Below are 17,341 nucleotides of genomic sequence, written 5' to 3' on the forward strand. Positions count from 1 at the left end.
GGCACTTGCCTGCAATATGCACCTGCATGTTTCGGGTCATGACACCTGATATGAATATTCTTGTTCCTTGTCACCAGATAGTCAAGGAAGGGTGACAACTCTAGATCATACACCTTTAAAAACCAAGTAAGGAATAAATGCTGCCATATTTATTATATCTATCTATCTATCTATCTATCTATCTATCTATCTATCTATCTATCTATCTATCTATCTATCTATCTATCTACCTATCTATCTATCTATCTATATATATATATATATATATATATATATATATATATATATATATATATATACAGTGTATATATATATATATATATATATATATATATGTATATGTATATGTATATATATATATATATATGTGTATATATATATATATATATATATATATATATATATATATATATACATATATGCAAATTAATGGTGCGCTCTGTCAAAGAAACCAATATTTTTCCATGTTCTAAATGGTCTTTTCTAGGGTAACAAAAACAGTTTTGTGTGATTGAACAGCATTGCTCTTTACTTTATTAATAAATGAAGAATTTTCTGTGATCCTGTCCACTGTTGATTAAAGAGAGAAAAACTTTAGCTGTGATCCCTCTCTTTTTATACTGATTAATTTTGTTTTCTTCTTTTAAAAAGAAATTCACAGTTCAGTAAAATGGATTAATTCTAATGTATGCTAAGTTCTAAGGCTTCATCCTCTTGAGTGCCAAAAGTATTTTGCAAGAGCTATTGTCGTATAGTTGCTGCTCTGTGCACAAGGGTTGGCAGCTTGGTGGCCTCCAGTGTACAGGCCCTTGTTTGTGTTCCATGGTTCCCCAAAAAAGGCTCTTAGACTGGATAGTAGTAGATATGTTCAGCATGCTTACAGGGAAAACCTGAGTGCCAGTCCTCTAGGCGAAAACCTGAAACTGCTCCCTTCGTCAAGTCTTATAGGCCAGGTGTCTTTTAGTATTACTTTTCACTAAGCATGATTCCTTGAGCTTGATATTCCTAAACTGTCTACCCAAGGAATGAGCAGTCATTAAAAAATAGGTTAAAAATTTTATTGGGAACCTTCTTTTACAGGATCACAGTGCTATAGTGCGCTGAACATTTGACCCTGGTTTCACCTGTTATTAATACGACCACTACTAATTGATAAAAAAAGAAATCATTAACATAAAAAAAAATATATATATATATATAGCTATCTCTCTCTCTCTCTCTGTGTATATATATATATATATATATATATATATAGGTATATATATATATATATATATATATATATATATATATATGTATACATGTGTGTGTATATATATATATATATATATATATATGTATATACACACACACATAACTATCAACTGGTAGCTTAGCGCACTTTAGTTTGCTATCCATAGGCTATGAAAAATGCCAGTGTCTCTCTTCCCTGGTAGCCAGGATCGAAAAATTATACAACGCTTAAAGCGCTGTGGACATTTTGAATCTCTGGCAAGCAAAATATGTAGTCATGTTACCACTACAGCACACATCCAAGATAACATTTTCTTGATGTGTGATCATATATGTACAGTATGCAATGTCGCTGGCACATGTGGGAATGCTGTGTAAGTATTCAGACTGGTTCCTAGCAGCTCCTCTGACACAATATATCAGCTGTTATCTATTAAAGCCTAATGCTGTCCATAAACTATACAAAAAATCGTTCAAACTAATTTTCGAAAGATGAACACTCAGCCGTGAGAACAAACGATAGTGCCATCATGTAATGACCGATTAATCATTCAATGGACATAAATGAATCAGTTTTTTGTTCGTTTTTTTCACATATACCTATTGCAAACAGTTTGGACAAGAAACACATTAACCTTTCAATTTATCGCTTGTTCGGCAGAACATTTCCAAACTTTTCTTTGTTTTTTTGGCTCAAAAACATCACAATTGATTACCGATTTGTGCCCATTAACTGACAGAAAAATGAACAAACTGTCCAAATGACCGAATTTCTGCCGGTTTTTCATATAGTGTATGTCCAGCAAAACTCTTTTGCCTGTAAAGACATTTCACGTTTGTCTTTTTCACGTTCTTGCCATGCATTAAAGGGATCCTGGTTACAATCTGTAAAAAAATGTATTATATGCACTCCCATAAATGAGATTCAGTTTTGGGTACCAAAGAAGTTGGTTTAAGTAATGTGTTAATGGGGACTGTTCAGCATGTGAAAGTTTTTACCACCAATAAACATAGTTTTTGGGAGTGTAAGAGTTAATATAGCTGTGCTGATTTACTAAAGGGGTTGAGAATCTTCAAACAATAAATTGTGTTAATGTTCACTTTAATTATCAAGTTATGTTCACATGAAAAAAGTAAACAAGAATTTGCTTTTCACATAATTTGATAATATGACTATTCACAGTTTGTGAATATTTTTAACTTTTTGTAAACCAGCCTAACAGTTCGGTTATTGTAATTGTGTCAATAGGGAAATAGCCTTTAATATTGCTGTTTGCTCGGTTATTCTGATTAAACTTACTATGCGTGTTTAACATTAGTGACTTTTATACTTATATAAACCAAAAGCAAAATGTAATATACTGTATACATTAGCTTAGCAGTCCTTAGATGAATTGGCTGCATTAAATTTCCTTTTCTTTCACCTGGTAATTCGGCTAATAATACACTTCCTGTCCCTTTTGATCTTATCACTTCCTGTGAGATGGACAGAAAGCAAAAAAGCTGGTTTTTCTTGAGTAAACTATGAATACCTTCCTTCGTTCTTGTAATAGAGATAAAGCAAGTATGACCTATTCGAAGTCTAGCCCATGTGCCAACCATGGCTCTCTCCACAGTGTAGAAGTGAATGTAGCCACCCATGCTGGTCACGTCTGTTTTTTTTTTCCCATTAAATTGTGGATGACTGGTTTAGTAGTTTTACAAGAAAGATAACTTTGCTTATATGTTTTTGGCCTGAAAAATGAAAACTAAGGCACTCAACACCTCTATATTGCCATGTATTAAAGCAAAAGAATCAGAATGGCAGTCGGGTAATAGGCATTTCCTGAAGAAGAGGTCAGCATAAGCAACCTGAACCTGACATGTTTATTTTCATGGGCAAGATGTTAAAGGAAATTGTTAGAGAAAATGCTATAACTGCTCAGAAGTGTTTCTCCTCACTTAAAGGGCTTAAACGTAGAGATTTTTGATGATTAAGCCCCGTACGTGGGGGAAACATGTCAGCGGAGCATAGCGTATCTCTACCTCTCAATATAGTGTCTGGGTTCCAATGTGTGGCATTTCTACGTTCTTTTTTGTGATATGTTTCCGCTAGCCTGGATGAGCTTGTTTGATCGCTAGGACCCAACCTGTGCAGGGGGAAGTTTTGCAGCGCTTTGAGTGGCACTCCAAGTTTTTGTATAGGGGTCACAAGAGCTGCTCAGAAGGTTAATCTAATAGGCTGTATGCAAGAAAAATCTGGTAATTAATTCAAATGCACTAGTTGTACAGCTCTGGCAGTGTATTGCAGTAAAAAAAACATGGAAGTAGGCAACATTTGTAATTCCTTCAGTAAAGATTTAAAAAAAAAAAAAAATCTTTCTTGAAGCCTTCAAAGTACATTTGGAATGTATGGGGGTGAAAGTAGCCTGGTAAGCTCTGACACTACCAGGAACTGTCAGAGGGGCTTGGCATGAGGGAGAAGCAGGAAGTCCTCACCGGGAGGAATTTGCTGGCTGTCATTACTCTCTCCATATGAAACTGCTAGTTGCCTAGCTGTCAATGCAGATCCAGTAGCTTCGGTATTTAAAGCTGAGCTCCACCTAAAAGGGAAGTTCCTCTTTAAGACATTCTTACCCCCTCCTTTGCCTAACTCGGCATGTAGTTTCGGAGAAGGGGGAAATGGAGCGCTCCCACTTCTGCTTAAGCAGAATTTCTCCTCCCCGCAGTCTTCTGGGACACGTCACATGTCCTAGAAGACTGCAGGACCATTCACAAAGCGAAGCACGGCTTGTTTATGCGCAGTGGGCAGCCAGCTGACCACAGTTAGGATTCCAGCATCTCAAACCCAAAGGCTAGTGAAGGACTAGCCCGAATGAGGACAGCGCTGGATTCTTTGACAGGTAAGTGTCCTTTTATTAAAAGTCAGCAGCTATTGGATTTGTAGCTACTGACTTTATTTTTTTTTTTTTTTTGCAGACTGAACCCTTTTTAAGCATCAAGGGTTCTAACTTTATCTGCATACTTGTTCTAGGTCCTTAGAACATATAAAACACTGCCTTACAAGTAGGTCAGCAATGACTGCCTTTAGCTCCAAAAATAGCTTATAAGCATACAAATAATACGTACGTTACATGCTGTGTATTTAAATAATTAGCAATTTATATTCTTACATTTTATGTTATGAATAGGGTTTGTCTGACTGAGACAAATGATTCTCTGAGTTTTCTAATGAAGTGAAATGGCAACAATACAGAGGGTAAACAAAGGTACTGTGAACTTTGCGTATCCTTGAAAGCTTCAAATTTTACATTTAAGCAAGCGGTAACTTTTTTCTTTTACTCAAAATACCACTATGATTGTTAAATGTTTTGAACTGAACTACGCATCCTATGATTTTTAACCACTTCTGGACCGAAAGGATTTGCCCCCTTAATGACCAGGCCATTTTTTGGGATTCTGCACTGCGTTACTTTAACGGACAATTGTGCGGTCCTGCAACGCTGTACCTAAATAAAATTGATGTCCTTTTTCTTCCCACAAATAGAGCTTTCTTTTGGTGGTATTTGATCACCTCTGCGATTTTTTTTTTTTTTAATTTTTGCGCTATAAACAAAAAATTCAGAATTTTTAAAAATTTAAAAATCTAAATTTTTTAACATTTTAGGCCAATTTGTTTTCTGCTACATATTTAAAAAAAAATCCCAATAAGCGTATTTTGATTGGTTTGCGCAAAAGTTAGGGGAAAGATTTATTTCATTTTTATTGTTTTTTTTTCTTTTTTACTAGTAATAGCGGCAATCTGTGATTTTTAGCTGGATTGCGACATTGCGGCGGACAGATCAGACGCCTAATTGACACTTTTGGGGGGACCAGTGACATTACTACAAAAATCAGTGCTAAAAATATGCACTGTTACTGTAATAATGACACTGGCAGGGAAGGAGTTAACGCAGTGGGTGATCAAGGGGTTAAATGTAAGCCTAGGGGAGTGTTTCTAACTGTATGGGGGGTGGGCTTTTGAAATGATCACCGAGACCTGTGATCTTATATAGAAGCTGTGTTTACAACAGCTGACCGTCCTTCTCTCTCTCAGCAGGGAACGATCGCGGGTGCCCGGCGGCAATCCAGGCTGCATCGGGGACCCTGCTGCTGAGTGCGCAACCGACGTAGAGCTACGATGGTTTGCGCAGAAGGGGCTGCCTGCCGCAGTAAATCTGCGGTGGGCGGTTCTTAAGTGGTTATTGACAGATCTGCTTTATTTCTCTATTCACCACTTAAGGTCTGCCCTATATCAGTTTTACTGACACCTCTGCGCTGGATCCCAAAATTCCAACATTGTCAGGTAGGGGGCACCTATGCGCGCTGCCGGAAGCTCACTGCTGCTGTGATTACACACAGCAAGAGCCTATCGGCGGGTATCCCTGACTTAATGTCCGACGGCACCCACCACTCATCCTGCAGAGAGACAGATTAGTGATCTGCTTATGTACACAAGGCAGATCACCGTTCTGATGGGAGGGAAGGCATGGATCCTGTGTCTCTGCAAAACAGGTAAAAATATCCCATAGTTTGTAGACGCTAAAACATTTGCACAAACTAATCAATATACGCTTATTGGGATTTTTTACCACAAATATGTAGCAGAATACATATTGTCCTAAATTTATGAAGAAATTCATTTTTTTTTTGGATATGTTTTATAGCCGAGAGAAAAAAAAAAAATATATATATATTTTCAAAATTGTCGGTATTTTTTTGTTCATAACGCAAAAAATTAAAAATGCAAAGGTGATCAATTGCCACCAAAAGAAAGCTTTATTTGTGGGAAAAAAAGGACGTAAATTTTATTTGGGTACAACGTTGCACCACTGCACAATTGTCAGTTAAAATAACACAGTGCCGTTTTGCAAAAAATGGCCAGGTCATGAAGGGGGAGTAAATCTTTCAGAGGTCAAGTGGTTAAAAACATATATTTACTGATCACAACTAAAGAATGCTTGAATAACGCTTTAGGGAAAGGGTTATAAATAACATTTTTCAGTAGTATAACTTTCCAGATTCTCTGCTTTTGCAGTTCTTGCTCTTATTGGAAGCCTTTAAACTACTTGAGTTGTTAGCAAAAAAGAATAGCAGACCTCTACGAATGACACACAGGAATGCGGTAAAGCCGAAGTCAAAGTGTTGATGTGCCTCACTTGAAACAAATAGTCTGCTTTCAGGATATGTCTGTTCTGGAAGGTTACCTTCCACTGAGGTCAAAATCTTACCACTGCCAAGTTTCCCACTGAAAGTCTAGGAAATTATTTACCTGGCTTATTAACAAACCATCGTTTCCTGTTCTGAACATTTGTCTCAAGTCTTAAAGCAGACATACAAAAAAGAAAGGTCAGGAAGTATACTAGCACACTCCTAAATCTCTGAACAAACCATGGGCCATGTATTACACCTTTCCAGGATTCTGGCCAGCAAAAACAAAATAAGATTAATAAATTTAAAATGTTCGACAAGAAGTTCGTTTTTAGGCTTCCAAAGGATCATGCCTTGCAAATGTTTAAATGGAGTTGTGCAGTGTTGAAATGCTTCTTCCATGAGGTTTATTTGACTTCTTTAAAAGGGTAAAGAAAAATGTGCAGTATGTCATTGTAACCAGATCAGATTTCCCTTTCCACGAGTTCCAAAACAGTAAAAACTTGCTTTGGTTTATCACATTTTGTACACTATCAGTGCTTCTTTTTCTGCTTTTTTTTAAATTAGAAATATTGTATGTAAAGGTTTATGATTTATTTATTTTCAGTTACTTATATAGCGCTGTCAATTTATGCAGCGCTTTACATATACATTACACATTCACATCAGTCCCTGCCCTCAAGGAGCGTACAATCTAAGGTCCCTAACTCACATTCATACATACATAGTAGGGCCATTTTTTTTTTTTTTATAAAGGATCCAATTAACCTACCAGCATGTCTTTGGAGTGTGGGAGGAAACCGGAGTACCCGGAGGAAACCCACGCAGGCACAGGGAGAACATGCAAACTCCAGGCAGGTAGTGTCGAGGTTGGGATTTGAACCAGCAACTCTCTTGCTGCTAGGTGAAAGTGCTAACCACTACACCCAATCTATTGAATTAAAGTAAAAAAAGGAAAGAAGCTTGTATTCCATACTAAGCTTATATGCAATATACTAAAGTATTTTGCTTGTATATTGCTTAGTACCAGGGCTTTTTGTCTCAGAGAAAAGGTGCAGGCACTCCCCCCTTCTTAGTCACCCCAAGTCTCTTTGAGCACCATTCCTTGGCCCCACCTCCCAGTAGTACCTCTACAGAGCCAAGTTTCATGTGGTGCTAAGTAATTTGTATGGAATTTGTTAAAAACAAGAAAAGTAGTAAAATAGATCCCCAACAGCCAGCAGCAGTAGTAGACCACCCCCCCCCCTCTTAGCAGCAATAGACCCCCTAACAACAATGGACTCCCACAACAAAATACCACCTCAGCAACAGCAACAAATCTCCCAGCAACCAACATCAATAGACTCTCCAGCAGCCAGCAACAATACATTCTCAAGCAGCCAGCATTAATAGACTCCCTAGCAGCCAGCAACAATACATTCTCCAGCATCAATAGACTGTACAGCAGCCCGCATCAATAGTCTGTCCAGCAGCCAGCATCAATAGACTGTCCAACAGCCAGCAACAATACATTCTCCAGCAGGCAGCATTAATAGACTCTCCAGCAGCCAGCAACAATACATTCTCCAGCAGCCAGCATCAATAGATTCTCCAGCAGCCAGCACCAATAGACTGTCCAGCAGCCAGCAACTGAAATTTAATGTGGATAAGTGCAAGATAATGCACCTGGGGCGTAAAAACCCAAGGGCAGAATATAGAATATTTGACACAATCCTGACCTCAGTATTTGAGGAAAGGGATTTAGGAGTAATTATTTCAGAAGACTTAAAGGTGGGAAGACAATGTAATAGAGCAGCACGAAATGCCAGCAGAATGCTTGGATGTATAGGGAGAGGTATAAGCAGTAGAAAGAGAGAAGTGCTTATGCCGCTGTACAGAACACTGGTGAGACCTCACTTGGAGTATTGTGCGCAGTACTGGAGGCCATATCTCCAGAAGGATATAGATACTCTAGAGAGAGTTCAGAGAAGAGCTACTAAACTAGTACATGGATTGCAGGAAAAAACTTACCAGGAAAGGTTAAAGGACCTTAACATGTATAGCTTGGAAGAAAGAAGAGACAGAGGGGATATGATAGAAACTTCTAAATACATAAAGGGAATCAACTCGGTAAAGGAGGAGAGCATATTTAAAAGAAGAAAAACTACCACAAGAGGACACAGTTTTAAATTAGAGGGGCAAAGGTTTAAAAGTAATATGAGGAAGTATTACTTTACTGAGAGAGTAGTGGATGCATGGAATAACCTTCCTGCAGAAGTGGTAGCTGCAAATACAGTGAAGGAGTTTAAGCATGCATGGGATAGGCATAAGGCTATCCTTCATATAAGATAGGGCCAGGGACTATTCATAGGATTCAGATATATTGGGCAGACTAGATGGGCCAAATGGTTCTTATCTGCCGACACATTCTATGTTTCTATTCTCCAGCAGCCAGCATCAATAGATTCTCCAGCAGCCATCACCAATAGACTCTCCAGCAGCCAGCACCAATAGACTCTCCAGCAGCCAGCCACAATACATTCTCCAGCAGCCAGCATGAATAGACTCTCCAGCAGCCAGCAACAATACATTCTTCAGCAGCCAGCATGAATAGACTCCCCAGCAGCCAGCAACAATACATTCTCCAGCAGCCAGCATCAATAGACTCCCCAGCAGCCAGCAACAATAGACCCCCTTCCTCAGCAGTAGATCTCTTCCAGCAACAATGACCCCCCTGCAACGATTGATCCCCTGCCAGAAACAATAGACATCCCCAGCAACAGACTGCCATACAAAATAGATCCCTTCCAGCAACAATAGATCCCCCTGCAGCCAACATTTATAGACCCTCTAACATACCCCAGCACTCCTTGCCTTTACATTCGATGCTGGAGGTGCCAAAACTGCATTCCCCCGCTTCTTGCTCAACTATAATTATCTTACTCCAAAACATAATTCTGAAATAATATTGATTTAAAGGGTCAACCCATCTATAACTGATATTTTAGCCATTTGTCAGGCCTGGTGGGCTGGGTCAACCACTGTCTTTTTGCTTTCACTTGAGGGATGCTCCCAACAGTGGGATCCTCCTGTCATGTTCCTGTCAACATTGGAGTTTTAAGTGTTCCACCCACCCTAGCATATACCAGTGCCTCTTTTGGAAGTCTTGAAAGAAGTGTCAAGCACGGAGAGTGGGGCTTGCTCATAATGACTACACCAGGTTGATCAAGGTCTGTCTGACCAGGGAACACAATCAAAAATATCACACCAAAAGAGTTTGTGTGAGATTTATGAAATTGTCAGTTTAATGAGGAGCTTCGCTCTCCTGTTATGTTTTGTACTAGGTTATGCACAGAAAAAATACTCATACACCCAGTGATCCATCTGTGTTCTGTAGGAATCCGCTGCTCCACCATTAAAACCCCAAACCTTTACCTTTTTTTTTTGTTGACGTTATCAGGGGGTCCTCTCTGTCATCCAGATTCTTGCTGCCTCCCGTGATGCGGCACATATGTCATAGAATACTTGAAGTCCTCCTGGAAAGTGTGAATGCAGGTTACCCATGGGGCTGTGGGCAATAAATATGTCATTCTCTTCTAAGTAAAAATTTAGGATGTGTGAAGGCTTCCCCTAAAAAAAAGGTATTTAATACAAAAAAATCCAATTGTTGGAGAGGGAGGGGATTAGGAGTGGAATGACAGAAAGTGGATGGGAAGAGTCTTTAACTCCCCAGCATCCTCTGTACCAACAACTGAAATATTGGTTTTGGGTAGACTGTTGTTTTAATAAAGAACAATTCAGCTTTACAAGTTTAGCTATTATTTTTCTTCTTGGAACGTTCAAGGCAAAGTCAAGCAGGGCTGTTCTGTAAATATGTTACCTCTAGCAAAACGTTACATTATTGCTTTCATTTCCAAATCTCCACTGAAACCATACAGCTGAAAAAAGAATGGCTGCTGTCTGCAACTTTAGTTTTCTTTCTTACGAAACCATAGAATAGCCCTAAAACACAGTCATTTAGTATGAATTGTTTCATACAGGCCCAATTCACTAACACAAAGAAACAAAAGCAGAGATGAATGTATGCTAGCATCACGAGGACATAAAACAAATCGTGTGTGATCCCCGAACCTATCTAGCTGGTTGTACACTGATGTTCAAGTGTAATTTGCTGTCCTAGTTTGACATTTACATTAAACACTCAAATAATAATGCTTTTGTGCCTGCTGTTCTGATAAAATGAACCAAGGAATGTATTTGTCAATATGTGCCAACCAAAGCATCAGGTCTAATAAGCCTTTCCTACTGACATAGGAAAACGTAAGCGTATATCTGAGTATTTTTAATTACCTGAATAGTATGTACGAGCTGACGGGAGGAACCATAGTGTGCAGTTGGGGAGCAGGTATTTGACACTCCAGGAAGTGTCAGATACCTGAAGCAACTGAAGATCAGCATTCACTGGATATTAAAGACTTGAGCTGTAGCTTCTTTTTTTACAAGGTGACACACTAAAGACAAGGTCACTTTTAATCTTTTTAAGAATACCCAAATATTTTATTTTGAATCATATGCTTAGTGAACCTTCATCTGAAAGATGTTCCAATGGGAATGTGGGCATAAGGCTTCATGTACACCCTGCCTAAATTTACCGCGGCCGAGGGAAAACACAGCGCCATCATGACACGATTTTGCCGCATTTTGCGTTTCCCTGCAGTCGGCGATCAAAAAGTCCCTATACTGAATGCGATTCTTACGCATTCAGGAGTGGGAGGTGAAAGCTTACTGAACCGCAGCAGCTCCTAAACTCTGCTCAAAGCCTAGGTGTACATGGAAAAATAGGCTTTGATGGAGTTGAGTTTAGGAGCTTTGGTAAAAAACGCCAATAGCTCCTAAAATCAAGTTTAGGAGCTTTGGTAAAAAACGCCAACAGGTCCTAAAATCAAGTTTAGGAGCTTTGGTAAAAAACGCCAATAGCTCCTAAAATCAAGTTTAGGAGCTTTGGTAAAAAACGCCAATAGTTCCTAAAATCAAGTTTAGGAGCTTTGGTAAAAAACGCCAATAGCTCCTAAAATCAAGTTTAGGAGCTTTGGTAAAAAAAATGCCAAAAGCTCCTAAACTTAAGTTTAGGAGCAGCTAGTGTACATGAAGCCCAATGCAGCTTGGATAATCTCAGCTTTTTTTTTTTTTTTTTCCTTAAATGTAAGGCTTGTTTACTCTTCTTTATGATTTTTTTTGGATTAACCCTTTGAAACTGTCTTTTGCTAATTTAAAATATCCGTAGGCTAAACAGAGCTGGGAGGAGCTGGACAGGGATAAGTGATTCCTCTGATTCATTCAGCTTTGCATGCAACCTGAGCTTTAGTTATTCTCCTCTAATCAACGAGCAACAACATTAGCAAAGCAGTGAAGGTTAGCATGGTACACAGGTAAAAAGGGCCTAAAGCTTTGTTGGTTAGAAATAGTAAATTTGCCATTTAAAAAAGTAATAACTGGCTAAAGAGAAAAAAAAAATATTTTTATAAAAAGATATAATATATATATATATATATATATATATATATATACTGTATATGAAAAAGACATACAAAACGTAGTTTTAATTATGTATAAACTTCAAAAATAAATAAAATTGTAGATGTGGCCTGCTACTTTGGAATACAGATATACACTTTATACAATGTGCATGTGCTCAGGATAATATTCTTTTCACTAGATATAAGAAAGAATATTTACAGTGGCCCAACCTACAAATGTTATGAAGACATGAAGAGGGTATATTAGGTGCGAAATCTGCATTTGGTAATTTGCAACATTTTCACACACAATCCAATATTAGTGCCTCTCTATTGAATCCCAATTATCTCAATGTAGACATCATACCTTTGGGTGTGGCTCAGTCACCCTCTGATCCATAGAGCCCTTTCACACAGTCCGTCCGTCAGACGGACTCCGTTTATCTCAGCGGGGTATCGATTTGCCGATCCCCCGCTGAGCAGGAGGATGACAGCTGTGTCTCCACGCTGTGTGCGGAGACACAGCTGTCAGGTCCCCATGCATCTCTATGGGGGAATCGGATGGGAACGGACCGTCGGATGGGGGAATCAAGCTAATTTTTTTCCGGTGGTTGCAGGAAATAAATTCACGCTGTGTATGGCCGGCCTGAGTAAGCTGTTTCTTCCCAGAACCCAGTGCTCAAATATGACGTAGGTTAAATTACCTGCAATATGGTATTATACATATATTTTTGATTATAAACATACACTCACCAACCACTTTATTAGGTACACTTTGCTAGTATCAGGTAGGACGCCCTTTTGCCTTCAGAAGTGCCTTCATTCTTCTTGGCATAGATTCAATGAGGTGTTGGAAACATTCCTCAGAGATTTTGGTCCATATTGACATGATAGCATCATGCAGTTGCTACAAATTTGTCGGCTGCACACCCATGATGCAAATCTTCCGTTCCATCACATCCCAAAGGTGCTCTATTGGATTGAGATCTGGTGACTGTGGAGGCCATTGGAGTACAGTGAACTCATTGTCATGTTCAAGAAACCAGCGGTGAGATGATTTGAAGTTTGTGACGTGGTGCATTATCCTGCTGGAAGGAGCCATCAGAAGATGGGTACACTGTAGTCATAAAGGGATGGACATGGTCATTGCCGGCGCTACCTGTAAGGCGAACCAGGCAGTCGCCTAGGGCGCAACTCAGCAGGGGGCGCCAGCATCCTGCCTGCTGCACCTGGTCCCGGAATCAGTATGGACCGGTGGGTGCGGGCGGCGCCCCTCATGCTGTGCCGGCGCCCACCTGGGCGCTTTTGAGCCGGGCGCCAAGCCGAGACAGCCGCATATAATTAAATCTTACGTGACAGAGGGGATACCTAGTTTCATGCTACACCGGTTTAAGCCTACACACATCCATGCACTGCCTGCGATATAGATCCACGAGTGTACTTTGCTGCGGGCTCTGATTGGTTAGCGGGCAAGAAAGGTGGGAACTTTATATGTGTGTCGACGATGATTGGTTAGTAGGCATGAGAGGCGGGAACCTGCCGTGTGTACGAGCTCTGATTGATTACCGGGTATGAGAGGCGGGAACTTTCTATGTGTGCAGGCGGTGATTGATTAACTTACATGAGAGACGGTGTTCCGTGAAAAAACCCTACCCAAACAACGGGACTTGTCTGTGGGCGCCTATACCGAGTTCTGCTCTCTGTCTTCCTCCGCTGGTAACTCCCAGCGCTACAGCCGCTATTCCGTCAGAAGATTTACCTCACATCGTCACTTACAGTTGGAGTTCGTCATTCATCAGCTGATGTGACGAGGGTAGGGTATTCTGACAGAACAGTCCTTATGTGACTATTGTTTATTATTATGAATTAAGTATGAATTAAGTTCTGATATTGTTTAATGATTGCATTATTTCTTCTGGTAGGGGGAGGGTTAATAGAGTTGTATGAGGGGGGATTCCTCATTGTATGTTATGTGGTACAGAGTGTGGGAGGGCAGACACCTCCAGCTATGACAGGCTCCCTAAAGCTCTGAGAGAACTGCAAGTCTCAGCACACCTATCACATGCTCAATCCAGTAACTGGAGAACTACAACTCCCAGAATGTCCTGCCTGGTGACTCCCTCTGTGACGGGGGGCTGCGGGTCCCTGGTGCTGGGAGGTACAGAGAACTGTCATGAATGGACTACAACCCCCAGCATTTTCAACCAGGCACCACCATGTGACTACCCCCCTATGGCTCTGGGTCTCTCATTCTGGGAAACATTATATATATGCTTTACCCTACTGTTGTCTAAAATGCACCTGTTGGGAATCCCATTGCCAGGTGGACAAATTTACAACTGCAGTCCCATTGTCACATGTCATATCGTGGGCCGAACATATGGGGGGGACGGCAATTTTTCTTTTGCCTAGGGTGCCAAAAATCCTTGCACCGGCCCCGGACATGGTCAGCAACAATACTCAGGTAGGCCGTGGCAATTTAAACAATGCTCAATTAGTACTAAGGGGCCCAAAGTGTGCCAAGAAAATATCCCCCACACCAATAACCCACCACCACCAACCTGAACCGTTGATACAAAGCAGGATGGATCCATGCTTTTATGTTATTTACATCAAATTCTGACCCTACCATCAGAATGTTGCAGCTGAAATCAAGACTTATCAGACCAGGCAACGTTTTTCCAATCTTCTGTTATCCAATTTTGGTGAGCCTGTGTGAAATTATTGATGTGTTGTGCATTCAGAGATGGTATTCTGCAAACCTTGGTTGTAACGAGTGGTTATTTGAGTTTCTGTTGCCTTCCATCTCGAACCAGTGTGCCCATTCTCCTCTGACCTCAACAAGGCATTTTAGTTCACACGACTGCCGCTCACTGGATATTTTCTCTTTTTCAGACCATTCTCTGAAACCCCTAAAGATGGTTGTGTGAGAAAATCCCAGTAGATCAGCAGTTTTTTTTAAATACTCAGACTAGCCCATTTGGCACCAACAACCATGCCAAGTTCAAAGTCACTTAAATCCCCTTTCTTTACCATTCTGAAGCTCAGTTTGAATTTCAGCAAGTTATCTTCACCATGTCTAGATGCCTAAATGCATTGAGTTGCTGCCATGTGATTGGCTAAATAGCAATTTGTATTACCAAGCAATTGAACAGGTGTACCTAATAAAGTGGCCGGTAAGTGTATGTGTTAGGGTCCTTTCACACGGGCAGAAAGCCTAGCGGACTCCGTTTTACTCAGCGGGGATCGATCCACCGATCACCGCTGAGTAGGCGGATGACAGGTCCGTCTCCGCTTACTTTGCAGAGACAGACCGGTCAAATCCCCGCTCTCCTCTATCGGAGATCGGAGGAAAATGGACCGCCTGTCTGTTTTCTCCAATCCGATCCTCCAGAAAATAGGGTTTCCATCCATCTGGATTTCATGGACAGGATCTGATGGGATAGCAGCGGGCGTCAGCGGAGATGTCACCGCTGACATCTGCCGCTCCATAGGGATGCATGGAGCACCTGATCGGGCCCACCTGAAAAACTGACAGGCGGACTTGATCAGAAAGCCTGTGTGAAAGGAGCCTAAATGTTCACATAAAAAGTAAAAAATAAAGAGTTACTAATCTAAGTAGAGAAAGGACAGGTTTTAACATCAAGGTTACAGATCCGAGCATCTGCTCTATTTTCCAGTAAATTGTGAGCGCTCTGAAACTGCAATTCACACACAAGCCATTGAAGCTCCATATAAATGAACCCTTACGGACAAGCTCACGCATTAGTTGACAAATTTATATCTTGATTAAAATTTTATGTGAACTATAGGGAGATGATAAGCAAGAGACACGGAGTGAAACTTGATTGATATTCCTACCTTCCTCCTGCCAGGTACAGTACACATGACCTTTCAGCTCCACATGTTATTTTTACTGAAGTGCTGTTTGCCCTATCAGAATTCTGACAGATCTGTAGTTCAAGGAGAAATATGTCCAGATGTTAGAGGAAATGCAGTACTATATAATTAGAAGGATCAGCTAGAGGGAGAGCAAAAATCAAGATGTTTTTAACATCAAACGCTGCATCCAGAACTTCCCCTGACTTCAATCATCATTTTCAGAAGCTTGCATGAAGAAACAGTGTAGAAAAAAAACACCTTGCCAAACAGTAGGATTATAAAGTAGGAGTCGAGGTAATGTCCTCACCGAGCTCTAATTACAGAATGACATAATACTGGCAATTTAAAGGCAAACCTTGAATTGCACACAAGGAACACAGCCTACCTGCCTAGTATTTCAGGTTTTCATTTAGACATTGCTATAGTGCACTAATCCATCCCAGCCCTTTTTATTGGCAATCTGGTGATTTGAGAACTCCTGCTTGTGATGCACAAAATCTATTCCCAATCATGCCAACTGCAGGATCCTTGCTGTCAGCCACACAACAACTGTCAGTACTTGGCACCATTCAGGTAAAAAAATTAAGTTTGAATATGATTGGTGATGAAGGAAGTAGAGAAACGCAAGGCATTACAGCAGCCATTCTCAGCCAGGGTAGGTTGCTTTGGGTTCCTGAGCTGTGGCTGATTGACCTCTCCTTTGAGGGTGCTTGCCAGGACCAGCTCTATTTGGCAAAGCCAAAAGCATGACACCAATGATTGTTTTAGCTATCTGTAAGGCAGTGGCTACCAACAGGGGGGCGGAGGGGGAGGGGGGCGGTCTGCCCTGGATGCCACACATTGAGGGGTGTCAGGGAGCACTAGGGTGACACCGGTCTGAGGGGTGACACACAGGGCCCGCCGCCGGACTGCCTCCGCTGCTCACTAACACAGGAGAGTGGAGCAGGAGGCACTGTCTGAAGCAGAACGGGAGAGAGAGAGAATCACCAGCGCTGAATAAACAGCGGGAGCTGACGGAGTTAACTTTCTAAGTTAATGAGCAGGTGATTGGTTGCTAGCACCCTCTAGCAACCAATCACCTGCTGTTAAAGCGGAGTTCCGGCCACAAAATCGACATAGTCGATTTTGGGCCATCCGCTTGCTCTAGCTCATCTGAAAAAGAAATGGGTAGTTAGTATTTTTTTTTTACTTACCTTGTAATTGCAGAAAGAAAATACTCACCTCTCTTCCACTTCCTCCCTCGGCCGCAAGGCCCGCGCCGTCACTTCCGCTTTGCAATGATTCCTGGGAGCTGAACGTCATCGCTCCCAGGAATCAATGCGCCTGCACCGGCCCCGACGTCAGTTCCGGTGCAGGCGCGTCATACCTTGCTAAACAGCTTTTGGGCATTCCCAGAAGCTGTGCAGGGATGACGCTGCAGACCGGAAGTGACGGCGGGGCCGGCGCCGTGCATCGTGGGACCAAAGAGGACGGAAGAGGACGCGGAAGAGGATCGCGCTGGCTTCAAGCTGCCCACACCTGAGATGGCAGCGCTGGAGAAGAAATTTTAAAAGTAAGTATTT

The sequence above is a fragment of the Pelophylax lessonae genome, assembly GCF_965119305.1.
Source record: "Pelophylax lessonae genome assembly, chromosome: 2".
In the NCBI taxonomy this organism is placed as follows: domain Eukaryota; kingdom Metazoa; phylum Chordata; class Amphibia; order Anura; family Ranidae; genus Pelophylax; species Pelophylax lessonae.